Raw genomic sequence first — 16275 nt, 5'->3', positions numbered from 1 at the left:
GGATGGAAACTGTCAGGGGTTACCACCGCGACAGTCGCATCAAACAAATGACCCTTCTCAATTTGGCACATTCAGCGTGTAGCTTGTTGCGTTTCCATTCATTCCACCATACCTCATCGTAACGTCAGGTTATATACTCCTTCTATTCCCCTGTCTTGGCTCTCTTAGACATCGATTCCCTTGTTTTCGCTCCCTTTCTTTCCACGCCTTTGCTCTTCCCTTATTTCTCTGTGACCCGTTTTATATTTACTCGGAAAACACGCTTCCGGACCAGTTATTCGGACTCCTCCGAACTTCTTGTTTCGCGTTTCTTCCAGTCCACCCTTTCCTATTCCTATCTCTCATTTTTCAACTTGACCTGTGTGCCCTCATCCGCTGAACCCGACCGATCCTCCGTTTCCCTGGCTACTATCCCTATTTCTCTCCTCTTCTCTCGCCTTTTTCCCGTAACTCTCTCCCGAAAGATATATCTTCCCCAACATCCACCTTATCTTCCTTTAATCATTTAATTATTTGTTCCTTTCCGATCTTCTCGCTAAATCTTCCATTACTTCCTCCTCTATTTCTACCTTTTTATCTTCCTCTATCTTCGTCTCACACGACCGTTCTTCTCTCCAATTTTATTCCTTCCTTTCCTCCCTTGTTCTGTTCCCCACCCCCCTTTTCGACTCACCCCTCGGACTCGTACCCTCTCTGTCTGGCTTGCGCGAGCGCGACGATATTTTCGCTGTTTAACCGCCTACGCGTTTATATCCGCGGACCCGGCTTCACGCTCACACGGACATCCGCCGCGGTGATTATGCGCGCACACGCGAGGGTGGACACGCGCTTTTCATCCCGTTGCCACGAGCCCCGGGTGGACTCGTTACAAACCTATGTACGAGAACGCTTTTCCCGCTTATTACGTCTGTCCGCTCATTTATGCTCATTGTCCGCGCAAACGCGCGCGGACACGCATTCCACCCCTGCGCGCCTCCACCGCATCGTTTGTTTACATCTTTCATTCGCGACACACGAGGAAACATTTACCCTCCGCGCTCTGCCCCCGCGCAGGCGTGCCAATATTATCTCTTCCTTCCACCGCGCGCTCGTTCGCTCGCGAATTTATTATTCGCGCGAGCGTCTGTATTCGTTTTCCTATCGCGTCGATCGAGTTTGCGGTTTCGGGTAACGTGATCTACGAAGTGTCCGGGTGAGCAGGTATTTTCCATGATTTTGAGATTGCGAGGATGGGGTAGCTTGACGTGGGTCTGTGGAACCTTTTATTGGTGGTTCGTGTCGTAGTAAAGTTAAATTGTAAAGTAAACTGTACATCCTAACGATGTGGGGGCGGTCCTTGTTAGTGGTGGATGAAATTTAATAACAATGAGAACAATTATTTACTTAATTACAAAGATTATCAAACACAAATATTGGGTTGAAATATAATTATTTTATCACTATCTCATGCTCGCGCGTCTTCTCTCTGTTAATACACAATTGCAACTGACATATGCCAAATCACTTTCCTTTTTCTCTTTCTTCTTTCATACATTACATTGGCATGCACAATTCACACAACACCTCAATCATTATACGGATACTCATTTATCGTAATAACTTGATATTCATTAAATATTTCCATCCCATGTTTCACTCATTCCAATACATATATACTTAAAAATTTATGTAACCATTACCACATCTTCAACAATCATCTACAACACCCTAATTAACACGATAACAGAGAGAGAGTGAAATTATATGAAATTGAGAAATTCGTTATAGACTAGACTCGTAGTGCAAGGTCATATATACTTAAAAATTTATGTAACCATTACCACATCTTCAACAATCATCTACAACACCCTAATTAACACGATAACAGAGAGAGAGAGTGAAATTATATGAAATTGTGAAATTCGTTATAGTCTAGACTCGTAACGCAAGAATTAAAAAATGGAAACGTTATACAAACCGATACAAAGGAAATATCCCTTTTGTTCCGTTGTAGTAAAATTAAATAGTAAAGTAAACTCTACATCCTAGCGATGTAGGGGTGATCCCTTCCCCTGCGTTCTGTCTTTTGTCTCCAGTTTTCTGAAGACGACTTGTGCCCTAAACAGGCCAGTTCGCCCGTTCAATAAATATCTATACACTTTTTCCACAGTTTCCACTGACTACTGTTCCTTTCTGTTATCACCCCTTTAACAATTTGTAAATTGTTATTGTTATTATTGTAGGAAGGAGTCTTCAGTATAGGTGGCGTGTGTACGTAGATTGACTGGGAAGAATGTTCATACCAGAAGGTCGGTCGTGGGTGAGTCTAGCAATGCACTTGAAGATTCAGGGTACATGGGGGTGAGATCGTATGTTGCGCGTATAAAGCGACTGATCGAGGAAGGGAGAACGAGTTTGGGAAAAGAGAAAACGCGCGAGGTCGAAATAAGGGTGTGAAGATGAGAGAAAGGGCTGAGTGAAACAACGTGTGACAGCTTAAACTTTCTACGGTACAATTGCAGTCTTGTTATATCTAGATCTTGTGTGCTCTACTTTCATCTTTCTAACTTCGTACCACTTTAAATCCCAACGTGTGGGATTTAAATTGAAATAATCCCTATGTTATTATTATTATTATTACTATTATTCTCTGGTTTCTCGAATTTTCTCGGTTACCCTGTCAGATGAGGATTTGATGTCAAGTATCTGATTCTATTGCATATTTAGAAATTTTCTATGTAAATTTTCTGTGAAAGCCCTATTGTACTTATGTTTGGGTATAATATTTTTGGTATTAGATCTGTGGAAAATGTTATTCTCATGGTGGATACTATGATTACTTGGACGGGATGCTATAATTCTTCAATGTCTGTTATTAGAGATATAGTATAGATATAATTATTTGCGTGTATAGATGTATCTGTTCGATTTTTATGAAAATGAAGAGATAATTGTTACGTTTCAGGTCTTGTATCTTTATTTTTATTTAAGCTGTATTTTCATTCGACGAATCCGATTTAAACCGAGAGCGAGAAATATAAAATTCGATTCAAATTCGTCATAATTTTCTCATGCGTTGATTTTTTTATTTGCATACTTTTGTCGATGAATTATTATTGGCGATGCACTGCAAATCAATGGTTTCTTTATTATCGTTGATTTTTCGTATCGGAGATACATGTATTTTAAATGTAATCACTTATGTCGAAGCTTTTAAACTAAGGTAGCATTTTAATGTTTCGACACGTGCCATCAAAGGTATATTTGTAATGACTCTAGTGGACGTAAGGAACATTCTCTTTATCGCTATTAGGAAACCGAAAGTCTCCATTGAACTAAGCTGTGCTTGGTACCGAATGGATACCGCGATAAGTTATCGGTAGATATAGAACGATGCGAGTGATTGTTGAACGATTATATATGTACCGCGATATATGTCTATGTATAGTACTTCAAAAATTATTTCGTGTTTCACGGCTGTTACAAAATGTAACAGCAATTACGAGTGTAGTTCGGCAGAGTTATTTGAAAACGTGACAATTATAATAGTTTAATCGATCCGTCGAGGCCATAATGGAACGTATCGACTATACTCTCGAATGGTGAAGAATTAAAGGAATATCTTATATTAAGTATTATTAGGCTAAGGTGATAACGATCGTTATCCATATCATCAGATTAAGAGTTCATACTTCGTCGTACTTAAAATATAACGCAATACGAAAAATTGAAGGAGGAATTTTAAATTGCACTTTTGTTGGAACCAGAAGCATCATGTAATCCTATAAAATAATAAAATAGATATAAGGGATGCTATGTATGCACATATAGAATTATTACAAGATGTCACACTGAAATTTATGTTAAACATAGCAGTTCTCGATATGGACGATGTAAAAGAGTAACGCAAAGTTTTATTTAATCACTAGTCAATTTCAACCCCTATTTTTATATTCCATAGTGAGGAATAATTACCCGAATAATACCTGAACTATAGTTGAACAATAATTTTCCGTTTACCTAATATATTGCCAAAGTACAAGGTAGCATGTCCTGTTCGTCGAGCAACATTCAAACCAACTCACCCTTAAATAATTTTTCGAAAGTTTCAAAAGTGATCCTCTCATTCCTGCAATACTTAAACTCGTGCTACAACGATTTACTTAAATATTCTCTTTCTATTTCCTTAATATGCCTCCAAGAGTCACAAGGTAGTACATTTTACCCCTCAAACCAAATCCAAAACAACTCACCCCCCTACGTCACCTGTTAAGATTCTCCAAATTCATCCTTGTGCCTATATAATACCTAAATATGTACTATTTTTACTGACTAATTGTTAGACAACTATTCATCATTTCTTTATCACATCACAAGGATACAAGATAGTACGTTCTAACCCTTAAATCGAGTCCAAATTCCCACCTTTAAGTCACTTTTACATCACCCAAAAGTGATTTACTTGCTTAGATACAAGAGTGAAATAAGTACTACTGTGATTTGCTTATTAGAAAACAAAGATACAAGATAATGCATTCAACCCCTCTATCCAAGTCCAAGAGAACTCACGCTTACGTCACTTTTTAAGATTCTCCACATTGATCCTCGTGCCTATATAATACCTAAATGTGTACTATTTTTATTGACTAATTGTTAGACAACTATCTACCATTTTTTATCACATCACAAGGATACAAGATAGTACGTTCTAACCCTTAAATCGAGTCCAAATTCCCACCTTTAAGTCACTTTTACATCACCCAAAAGTGATTTACTTGCTTAGATACAAGAGTGAAATAAGTACTACTGTAATTTGCTTATTAGAAAACTTATTAGAAAACAATGATACAAGATAGTACATTCAACCCCTCTATCCAAGTCCAAGACAACTCACCTTTACGTCACTTTTTAAGCCTCTCTAAATTGATCCTTGTGCTTATATAATACCCAAACGTGTATTACTGTTATTTACTAATTCCTAGACCATTACTTTCCATTTTCTTGTCACGTCACACGAGATAGTGCATTCCAGCCCTCGATTCGAGTCGAAAGCAACTTACCCTTGCGCGTAAGACTGTGAAAAGTGAGCTACTCGTTGACGCAACGTCGAAACGCGTACCTCTCAGCGATACATCACGATTACGTATTACGTCGTGAGCAGGAGCAACAGGAAGGTCTAGCCGCGGCGAGGCATCGCGCACGCCTTTGTGTGTCGGCGTTCACGGGGTTCGAGAGGGTGGAATGTATGTAGGTACAGGCTCGCGCATCGAAAACACGGAGGCGAAGCGAGCTGCTCGTCGACACCGGCGTTGTATACACTTATTTAACGTGTAAACACTCAGGGGGTTTGCCAGAGGAGCAACAAGTGCCCACCGGTGTACACAACAGCTCTCGGTTTACACCACACGGATACAGGCCCGCCCCGCACACACCTGCCTGGCAAGGTGAACGTGCATAGGTGTTTTATACGGGTCCGAGATCCCGTCGGAACGTTGGAAAGGAGGTCGTGAAATAAGCGTTTGAAATAATGATTTTTCGGGGCCGAAGGCGAACGGAGTAATTGAAAGGATAAATTGGTGGTAATTGATCGACGCTGCGAATTATCGTTATTTAGGGACGTAATACTTATTTCGGGCGAATTTTTATGGACGATTGCTGGAATTGGAAGCAGAAATTAGGAACTGTTTTCCTACCTCGTGTTTATTCCCGGAAAATAATAAATATTTAACAGTTTGTCCGTAATTTGGGATTTAATTTTGCGTGATTTCATTCATTTTTAGAGGCTGTATGCGTTTGATAAAATAGGTTATTTATATTATGATGGAAAATATTCGGTGTACGAATAAATCGGGGAAAATACTCGTGACGTGCGTCAAATTATTTTATTTAAACTAAAACGAAAAAGAGAAAAAAATAATTACCACGATATAATAGTATATATATATATACTGTTCAATAATAGTGGTTAATAATAAGGTTACGAATATTTCCTATTCTTCGGTAATTTTATGAGTAATATTTATAATCCTCACGAGGTTACTTTTAAATTAAAGAATTTTTTATTCGATTAATTGAAATAACAATAATGATAATTATTTAAAGGGTATTCGAAATGAAGGTTTACAATTCGTCTAGGAATAACGACGATATGAGCAACAGTGAACTATAATAATCTATGGACAATAGTAACTGCATAGTACAATATAATAACAAATTGTCGCATTACGAATATATAAATTAAAATTAACAGGTTTCCCAAATTTCCAGAATCTACACGAAAATATCTGAAATAAATGCGGGAAAATTACAAAGCAAGCTAGGAATGACTATAACGCTAGGAAATACTTTCATCCTACTTAACAAGAATTATAATTACGCGTGGTTACGCGAACCAGAAAATCTCGCGCCATGCTGAACTTTTTGATCCGGAAAAAATGCATTTTTCCAGCTCGGCTATTTATAACCGTATCTGCGAGGCTCTCGCGGGAAAAATGAAAGGCAAGAGGATCTTGGCAAAAAGGGGCGATAAATCCGGCCGAACAAAACGGTTCCATCGAGTTTCGTGACACTGGCCCCGCTACATAAATCTAACAACAGGATATCGTTCGTTACTAATTATACGCAATTAAACTAATCTCGCCTCCGCTTTTTCCCCGCGACTCGTTTTCCCGTGCACCGGTGCAAAAACGCGCGGCGCGAGCTCGCGTGCTGGTAAACGCGGACCGCGCTGCGAGCAGCGGAGATGCCGTTAAACGCGGTTGAATCGCCGCGAAAGGATTCCCTTCCTGGTCTTGGCAAAAAGCCGCGTTTTCAGCCCGTGCGAGCCGGACAAGTGGACACGCGAGCGTCCACCGCACACTGACCATGCCAGAGAAGTACTTCTGCAGACCGGAGGTACGGGGTCCCAGCGGGCAGAAGACGATTCAGAACTTCCCTTTCTACGACGTTTATAAGGGAAGAAAGCGTCCAGGACAGTTTGCAACCGGTAATACATATGAACCCGCGTTCTGCCCCGCGTTCGTAATTCTTCCGTAATTCTTCCGTTATCGCTCTTTCATGGAGCCCGCGTCTTCCTGGCAACCGCTACGGAGAAAATTGATTAGCTAAATTTATGGCCAGTTTTCGGGGTTAAACGTGTACTCGAGAAGGTACTCGAGAAATATGGACTTTCCTTTTTTAATCATTTTTTAACCCTTACAGTGCTGACGACTCCCTGCAGAAATGCTTCAGAGGGACTGTGCGTGCTTAGCGCTTACGATCCCTGTGAACGGAATACTTTTCGCTCGTCCAAGCTCTGTTGATTAACTGTTCAAGGCGCGACTAACAAGTTATTGTTGTAATTCTTCTGCAGCAGGTTAAATAATAAAAGAACGTTATTTTCCAGCATCAATTATCTATTAGAATCAATAAAATTTACAATATAACTTAACGTAAAAATAAGCAACAAAAACTAAACAAAAATTAATAGTTTATTTGTGTATGATAAATTTTTTATATTGTTAATATTGTTATACGTATACTATATTGTTAATACGTTACTAGTGATACTCAGAACAGGTATACAAAAGAATAAACCCGTCCTTGCGTCTATTATTTGTTTCACCATTTGACTTCTTTTACTGCCGTTGTTAAGAAACACACGTATATTTGTCTCGCATAAAGTTACATGTAATACTATTACATACAAGACCGAAAAAATTGAACAACGCATATATGCGTACACCGTCCCTGCTGATGACTTTCGTCGGACGCATATATGCGTCCATAGCGCTCTAAGGGTTAATTAATCGAGTAACCGTTAACCCTCTATGGGTTAACCGTGTAACTTTCAAGTTACATGCTAATGTATGGGTATTTTATTAAATACTGCATTCAACGTTATCGTCTTCGACACTCCAGTTCGCGGTGTTTCTCTATGTATGGGTATTTTATTAAATACTGCATTCAACGTTATCGTCTTCGACACTCCAGTTCGCGGTTTTTCTCTCGATATATTTATAATTATTTTTACAATACCTCCCGTGGGTGCATTTTTAAAAATTCTAATTCTTTTTTATTTACCGATTATTCGATCGCGATAGGTTAGGTCCTCTATAGCCCCCTATCACCTTTTTTCCACAAGATGGCGTGGAAAATTATCTTGTTTATCTATTGCGCATTATCTTGGCACTATAGTACAAACGTTGTTTATTCAAACTGTCAATACGAATTCGTTTTAATAAAGTTGTCAAAACTGCTGAATTTATTGCTTGATATTTGTTGATTATATGTTACATACAATTCTTATAGCCGAGAAAAATATATATTCGGTCCATAGAGGAATATTATTTACCCGATAAGTGATATTTATAAATGATATTTTATTCGATATTTTTATTTTATTTTTGCATTGGGTGTCTGTCTATTTATTATTACTACGAGGTATTCGATTACAGGTAGAAATCGACGAGAAGTCTGTTTCGGAAACGGTAAATGAAATGTAAATAGAAAGATCGTTTAATTATCGCCGAATAATTATATCCTAATTGCAACTATCTCGAAGGTAAAAGTGTGAGTAAATGGATAAACTAATAAGAAGATTTATTTAACGCAATAACAGCGCAACATAAATTATAACTAAATCTCGTAAAATAAATTCTTGATAAAATAATCTCTCGAGGACTCTGTCACACACAATTGTAAATGTAATGACTGTCATTCACCTACTGATCGTTTTTTCGCGACTCTCTGTCATACTTGTCACACAAACATTCCTCACACTCATACCACACGTTCCATGACAACCACTACCACAAAAAGGACTTACGTCGAATTATTCGTTGGTACGTATAAATCAATGAAAATTATGGTTATTCGTCTAATCAACATACCGAAAGAGACTGCTGATTCGAATTAGAAGAATACCTTTATTTCAATTTGTATTAAATCAAAGTTAAATCGTTCGTTGATGAATATAAATGGATATAAATTAATATGCAATTTCTCCCAATGACTATACACCTCGGTCTAATTATGCAATGATATTTTCCATCCATATTTAAAGAACTATATTTAACGACTGTCCATATTTGAGGATGAAATTGTGTACATAAACGATAACGATAAAACGCGAAATTTTCAGCGATAATAAATTCTATAACTTCGAATAAAATAACTTCGGGAGATAAATAAATAATAAAGTAGCCGAAGTAACAGTGGCTATCTCGTTGCTCAGTCTCTGCGAGTTCTCGGATACTCGCGGAAGATTAGCCATGCATGAATTCGACGACAGATACGGCACTGCGCGTGTATCGACAATTAGACCCGCGCAAGGTGAACGTTTCCGAACGTTTCGTACAATCCGGAGAATTGCTTTCTGAACGGACACCGTTTAAATATTTACGGGGATTTAAAGTTCCGCCTCGACCGTTTCTTTTGATAAGCCTGGAACTTTCGGAATATTTACGATTACGGCAATTTCGTACTTATGTAAAAGCTGTTTGAGTTATCGCGTTTCCATTAAAAACTGAAATTGCCAGGCCTGCCCGGCCGGTCTAAAAGCGGGTACAGTTTCTTTTTATTCCCGCAGCTAAGAACTGGAATGAAATTCGTTTGAGCGAAGTTTAAATTACCCCTTTACTCCATCCGATCCTCGGCCACGGCAGCCCTACCTTCACACTAATTGACTTAATTTCTGCACTGATTACGAAGGTTATTTGCAGCTGCTTTAAACGTCGTAGAACTGGATCTGTATCTTTTCCAACGATTCATCCGCGCCCCGGCGAAATACCAAATATCTTTGATAGAATTACTACCGTGCCGATACCAGTTTCACCGTCGGCTTCTATTTTAAAAGGTATTAACGCGAGTTAATTCCATCGCCGACAAGACCACTCTGCTTCTTTCCGACGTTATGAACGGGAATCTCATCGACGAGCAAGCTTTTTTCTATCCAAGTGTACACTTTGTATTTAAGAAGGAGCAGGAACATTCGACGTGGTCGGAGAACAGGAAGATAACGGGGAAACGAATTTCGTTCATCGTGTTATGGTAAAAAGTGAAGAAAACTCTACGTTCCAGCGGTGTGGGGGCGATCTCTTCCCCCAGTGTTTTGTCTTTTGTAACACAGTCTTTTGTCACCAGTCTCCTGAAGAAGACTTTTCACCTACGAGGCCCTGAACAGTTCTGCTCTGACCATTCGCCCGTTGAATGAAGATATACACAGTTTCTCTACAGCTTTTTCACAATTTACTATTCCTTGCGTAATAACCCCTTTAACACATCGAATTTTCCATTCTTTTCTAACTGCGAGTTGCGTCCATTTTGTTTCGGAATAATTTAAAACATGTACGATATGGGGAATTTTTTATATTAATTTTGGTAAATTATTTCTTGAATTATAGGTTATGTAGGGTATTCCTAGGGGTTAGGAGTGAAAGCGGAACGAATGAATGGGTGGTCTTTGAGTCACTGATTTTGTTGAAACTTGGCAGGTTTGTAGATATCGTCATGCAGTTTAAGAAAATATGTCATTATAGCGGCAACTACTCAATAGCTTTTGAGATATTTACGATTAAGGTTTTATTACGCCATTAATTATAGCTTTATTTTCAATAATTTTTAATTCGACTTGTAGCTTAACAGTGATAGTCAAGAATTTCTGTACTCGAGGACCGGGGTTCGATTCCGGTTCATAAGTTCGTATTTTTTTTTCAATCTATTTTCTATTTTGTATTCATTTTTCGCCTGTGAAAACATTGTAAATAAAATTTCTTAATAGAAAAATATATTTTTTACCCTTTCTTATGCTAGTATATATTTATTACAATATAATAAGAATATTATGCAAGAAAAACACTTTTTATAGCAATCTTATTGACTACAGGTAATACAAAACCTATCGCTCAAGTAAGTATTAATTATTAAATTAAACATTGTATAATAATATTGCCTATAATTCCATCTTTGCTGTGCAGCTAAAAATATTCACGAATTAATTACAAAAACTTGGAAATTTATTCATTTTCTACTGCTAAATTGATTTATTAAGATGTTAAATTTTTGTCGTCTAATTAAAATGAAAAATTGTACTGCCTGCACCATCTATGATTTTGAACCCGAAGCTCGGAAAGTAATAGGAATATAGAATAGGCAAGGAGGTCATCGAAGAGGTGATCACGTGGCAGACAAGGACAGAGAGGGAATAGAAAAGGATAGAAGGGCTCCGGCAGTGAAAAATTAATTAATTACTCAATTTCTGTAACCAATTTATGAATTTTTATAATTTCATTGCAAAGCTGGAACTTCAGGCTGCATTCCTATATAATTTTCATAAAGAATTTATCTCTAAATTGTTAGTTATTAATTTTCGTTTGATGGCGTCTATGATTTCGTAACGGCGACCATCCCGATCTTCCGTGAAAATATTTAATACTAAACGAAATTAGGAGCAAAATGTGATCGAAAGGAATATGCGAAGACACTCCAGGATGTCGTTTATATAATGCGTGCATGAAAGGCATAAATTGATTACGCAGAAGATAGATAGATAGATAATTAACCGAATAATAAAACTTTAATCGTAAATATCTCAAAAACTATCGAGTAGTTGACGCTGCAATAATATATTTTCTTAAACTGCATGACGATATCTACAAACCTGCAAAGTTTCAACTAAATCGGTGACCCGAAAGACTTGCATTCTCCTTAGAAGTAAAGAAAGGAACACAAGTAATGGAAAGTACGTAAGGTAAGTAAGGTAAGTTTAAGGTAAGTATAAGGTAAGTATAAGGTAAGTATAAGGTAAATAAAATAATAAAAATCTACTGCAAAGCAGGAAAAGAATTGTCCAGCGAATTTTTGGAATTGTCTGGACGAGCGACCTCTTATCATGTCATGTTATCCTGATACAAAGTTGTAAAATCCGGCGAAAATTTGACGGCACGGCTACAAAAGTATTGTGCAAGAATTCTTGGAAATGACGTCATTCAAGTACGTAAAAATGTATAAATAGTAAAAAATAAATAGTTACTATTAATAACAAATTAACATCGTAAATAATAAATTGTTCACAGCGTGAATTTATAACAAAAGTAAAAAATTAACGAAATATTAGTCATTACTTGAATCTATAAAGTACTAATGTTAAAATCTACCTACAATTTGCGAAAAGATTATAAATTATCACATTTATTGCTAATAAGAAATTGCTCACAACGTGAATTTATAATGCCAGTGAGAAAATTACTAAACTATTGACCTAGTAATAGTACATATAACTTATATGTGTCAAAGTGCCTATAATTTGCAATCTATAATTTGCAGAAATTTGATAAATTGTTTCACTTGTTGTTAATAACAAATTAATATTGCTAGCAGCAAATTCTCCGTAACGTATATTAAAGATAAAACTCAAAAATATTAATAAATTTTCCGTTATTACCTGACAAATATCATACTAATGTTAAAATGGGCCTATAATTTGAAAAAGTTCAATAATTAATACACTTATTGTTAATAACAAATTGTTCACAACGTAGGTTTATAGTACAAATGGAAAAATTACTAAATTATAGGCTATTACTAGTATATATAACGTATTTGTGCAAAATTTGCAGAAGCTGACAATAAATTTCTACACTTATTGTTAATAACAAATTAAAATGAATAATAACAAATATTTTGCAACGTATATTAACGATAAAGCCAGAAAAGTTAATAAATTATTAGCTGCTAATTAAACAAACAACATATTCGTGTTAAAATGTATCCATAACTTACAAAAAGTTAATAAATCATTAAATTCTATGCTAATGACAAATTAAAATTGTTGATAACAAATAGTTTGCTAAGCAGATTAACGATAAAAGTCATAAAAGTCAATAAATTATCAGTTATTACAGCGAAAAAGTAGCTTTTAGAGGAATCGGTAAAGTTCGGAAATTTTCGCCGATCTTCGGCCTGCCGCCGCTATATAAGGGGCTCGCGAGCAGGCTCGAGCCAGTTGTCGCTTCGACTTAGGGGGGTCCGCGTTAATATTCTTTCTTTTTGTTTCAGATTTTAATTATTTCTTCTTTCAGATTCTATTTCTTTTATTCTAGGTTACATTGCTTGTGCATTTGAGCATTTTATAGAATATTCGAATGCTTCGTCGTTGGCTTATTTGTATATCATCCATGGCTAGACCAATGGCTATTCAATGGCCATTGTCCACTCTCTTAAATAATTTAACAATAATTTCTCCTTTCAGGTACTAATTATTTGTTGTTTCAGGTTCTTATTATATTTCTTCTTCCAGATTTTATTTCTTTCATTCTATTTGTCTCTTTGTTTCAGCATTCGAGTATTTCGTACAATATTCGAATGCTTCGTCGTTGGTTTATCTGTATATCATCGATGGCTATAACAATGGCTATTCAGTGGCCATTGTCCACTCTCTTAAATAACTTAACAATAAATTCTTCTTTCAGGTTCTAATTATTTTTTTTCTTCCAGATTATAATTCTTTCATTCTATTTGTCTTTGTTTCAGCATTCGAGTATTTCGTACAATATTCGAATGCTTTGTCGTTGGTTTACTTATGTCTCATCGTTGGCTAAATCTTTCCTTTCACAAATTTTACGACTTCCGTTCGATTTGTTTTCGTTAGAGCGTTCGAGTATTTCGTATAATACTCGAGCGCTTCCTCGTTGGTATGTTTATATCTCACCGTTGGAATGTTTCTGTCTCGTAGTTATGTTGCTCAGGTCTCGTCGTTGGCTTGCTCGTTCCATTTGGTTATTATCCTTGATGGTTTCCTCGTACTAATCCCTTTCCTTTCAGCTATATATTAACAATAATATATTCTGTTTTAGCTTTTAGGTTTCTCAAGATTCTGTTTGCGACACATCAATGAACGATGCGTGCGTTTACTTTTAAGTAATCATAAGATAGATCCATAGACTAAGTATCATGTGCGCGCTATCTGTACAAAGGTAAGCTACCTAACTTGGAGCGAAATTTATAAATTCTCTATCATTTTCTTATCCCCCTCGTTTAGCAAATAGAACATAATTGTTCTCGCGATAATCGCGATCGTTCGTAAGTACCGACTAGCCTACGCGACGTGCTCTCGTGTACTCGATAAGTACATGCTTCGTAAGTCATCCTCACGACTCGTCTCCGACACTCATTTCCAGTCACTGTCAATCTCGTCATGCATCGGGTTCCAGGGTGACCCCCTCGGATCAGTGCGTCTTCTGACCTCGACGGGGCGGTCCGCTGCCTAAGTCGTACGCGACTGGGGCTCGGGCACATGCTGGCTGACGGACTAGTACCATCTACGGTTAGACCACAGGGATGATTAAGTTCTACCCCGTGTGGCTGGGATGCGAAGTGTCTGTCTTGGCCGGCAACCGCCCAGCAGGGCCCTCGCGTTGACACTAGAAGTTTCATTGGTTCAGGGACTATCCTTGGTCCACGTGTAAGTCTTGGCGAGTGCGACAGTGACTGGAATTGAGCTAGGCCCGATCGGGAGGGTGCCGAGGTATGAAGTTATCTCTGTACACGGGAGTACATCGCCTAGGCTAGTCGGTCTTTCGAATAATCGCGAACTCGTTCGGGCGCGTCGCGATTTTCTATTAGCTCGCGTGTTTGATATTTCATTCCCTATTTTTATGGGAACTTGAAAATATCTTAGCGTTGCGACAGTAGAGTTTCAGTATACCGAACCGAAACCCCTTTTGTAAGACACGAAATATAATAAAGTGTCAGTAGAGTCATTTTAACTTAATTCGCTCCAAGTTAGATTAGGGTACCTTTGATACAGATAGCGCCAGCAGGCTGCGCCACTAGGGCGCATGTCGGGTCTCGATGCGTAGCCACCTCCTCGTGGTGAGACCTGGTAATTGGTATCGTTTTCCTTTGGGAAACGATATGAAGCTAAGAGCTACGCCCAAAGTATAACATATGTCCTATCTCTTCTGAATTTTCACTTTTCCATTTGAACTATGAAGGAAAGTGTAGACGAAATTTGCATGACAGATACTTTGGTAGTGCGAAATTAACAAATTACTCAATTTCTACGATTAATTTATGAACTTTTATAGCTGGATCGCAAAGCTGGATCTTTGGGCAACATTTTCATGCAATTTTTGCATATAATTTGCGGCTAACCAATTTATTATTATTAGTTACTAGACGGCGTCTGGGATTTCACAACAACGGTCGGCACGATTGTCCATCAAAATAAATAATTCTAAACAAAACTAGTTGTAAAATACGAACAAAAATGATATGGGAATATTCTCAAGGATTTTGCTTTTATAATGTGCACATATAATTTGTAAATTAATTGCATAGAAGATTGTAGTTAATGGAAAACCAATAGTATTACCGACATCAGTTGGAACACTCTGCGAAATAAATGCAAGTAACTAATTGATTTAGAAGAAATGAGTATTCAAAATTATATTAGAAAGTTCGCAAAAGATGCGCCTTTACAATAAAAGTCTAAAAGTTGATAAATTAATCGCAAAAGTTGTGTAATTTGTTAATTTTTTAATGCCGAATGAAAATTTAGGAAACAGGGATAGGTGCTATTTATAATTTTAATCTGGAAGCCTGTGTTCCAGTGAAAAATCAAGGTTGGCGCTAACGGAGAACAAGCTTCCAATGTAAAGTCATAGGTGGCACCCACCTCAGTTTCCTAAATTTTCATTCGGCATTAGGAAATTAACAAATTACACAATTTCTGCGATTAATTTATGAATTTTTGGACTTGGATCGTAAAGGCGCGTCCTTTGCAAACTCTTTAATATAATTTTCTATATTAATTTCTTTCTAATTAATTAATTACAAGTAATTATTCTCCGAATGTTCGAACTGAGTCGAAGATATTATTGGTTTTTCATTAATTACTATGTTCTACGCAATCAATTTATAAATCACATGCGCACATTGTATAAAGAACATCCTTGGAAATATTCTCATATGATTTTTGTTCGTATTTTACTTTTCGTTTTGTTCATAATTAACTATTTTCATAGGCAATCGTGCCGACCGTTGTAAAATCGCGGACGCCATCACGTAATTATTAATACCAAACTAAATACTATCAAGTTATGTGCAGAAATTGAATAAGAATGTTGCCCAAAGATCCAGCTGTCTGATCCAATTATAAAAGTTCATAAATTAACTGTAGAAATCGAGTAATTTATCAATTTTCCAATTGCCGAAGCATCCATCCTTTTCTAGTCGCTTGCTGTCCTTGTCACAAGGACAATACTTTTACAGCCTATATGGACAATACTTTTGCCGCTTCTGGACAATACTTTTGCC

The sequence above is a fragment of the Eufriesea mexicana genome, unplaced genomic scaffold (genome assembly GCF_001483705.2).
Source record: "Eufriesea mexicana isolate 0111107269 unplaced genomic scaffold, ASM148370v2 scaffold876, whole genome shotgun sequence".
NCBI lineage: Eukaryota > Metazoa > Arthropoda > Insecta > Hymenoptera > Apidae > Eufriesea > Eufriesea mexicana.
Note: the sequence above shows the minus strand (reverse complement) of the source record.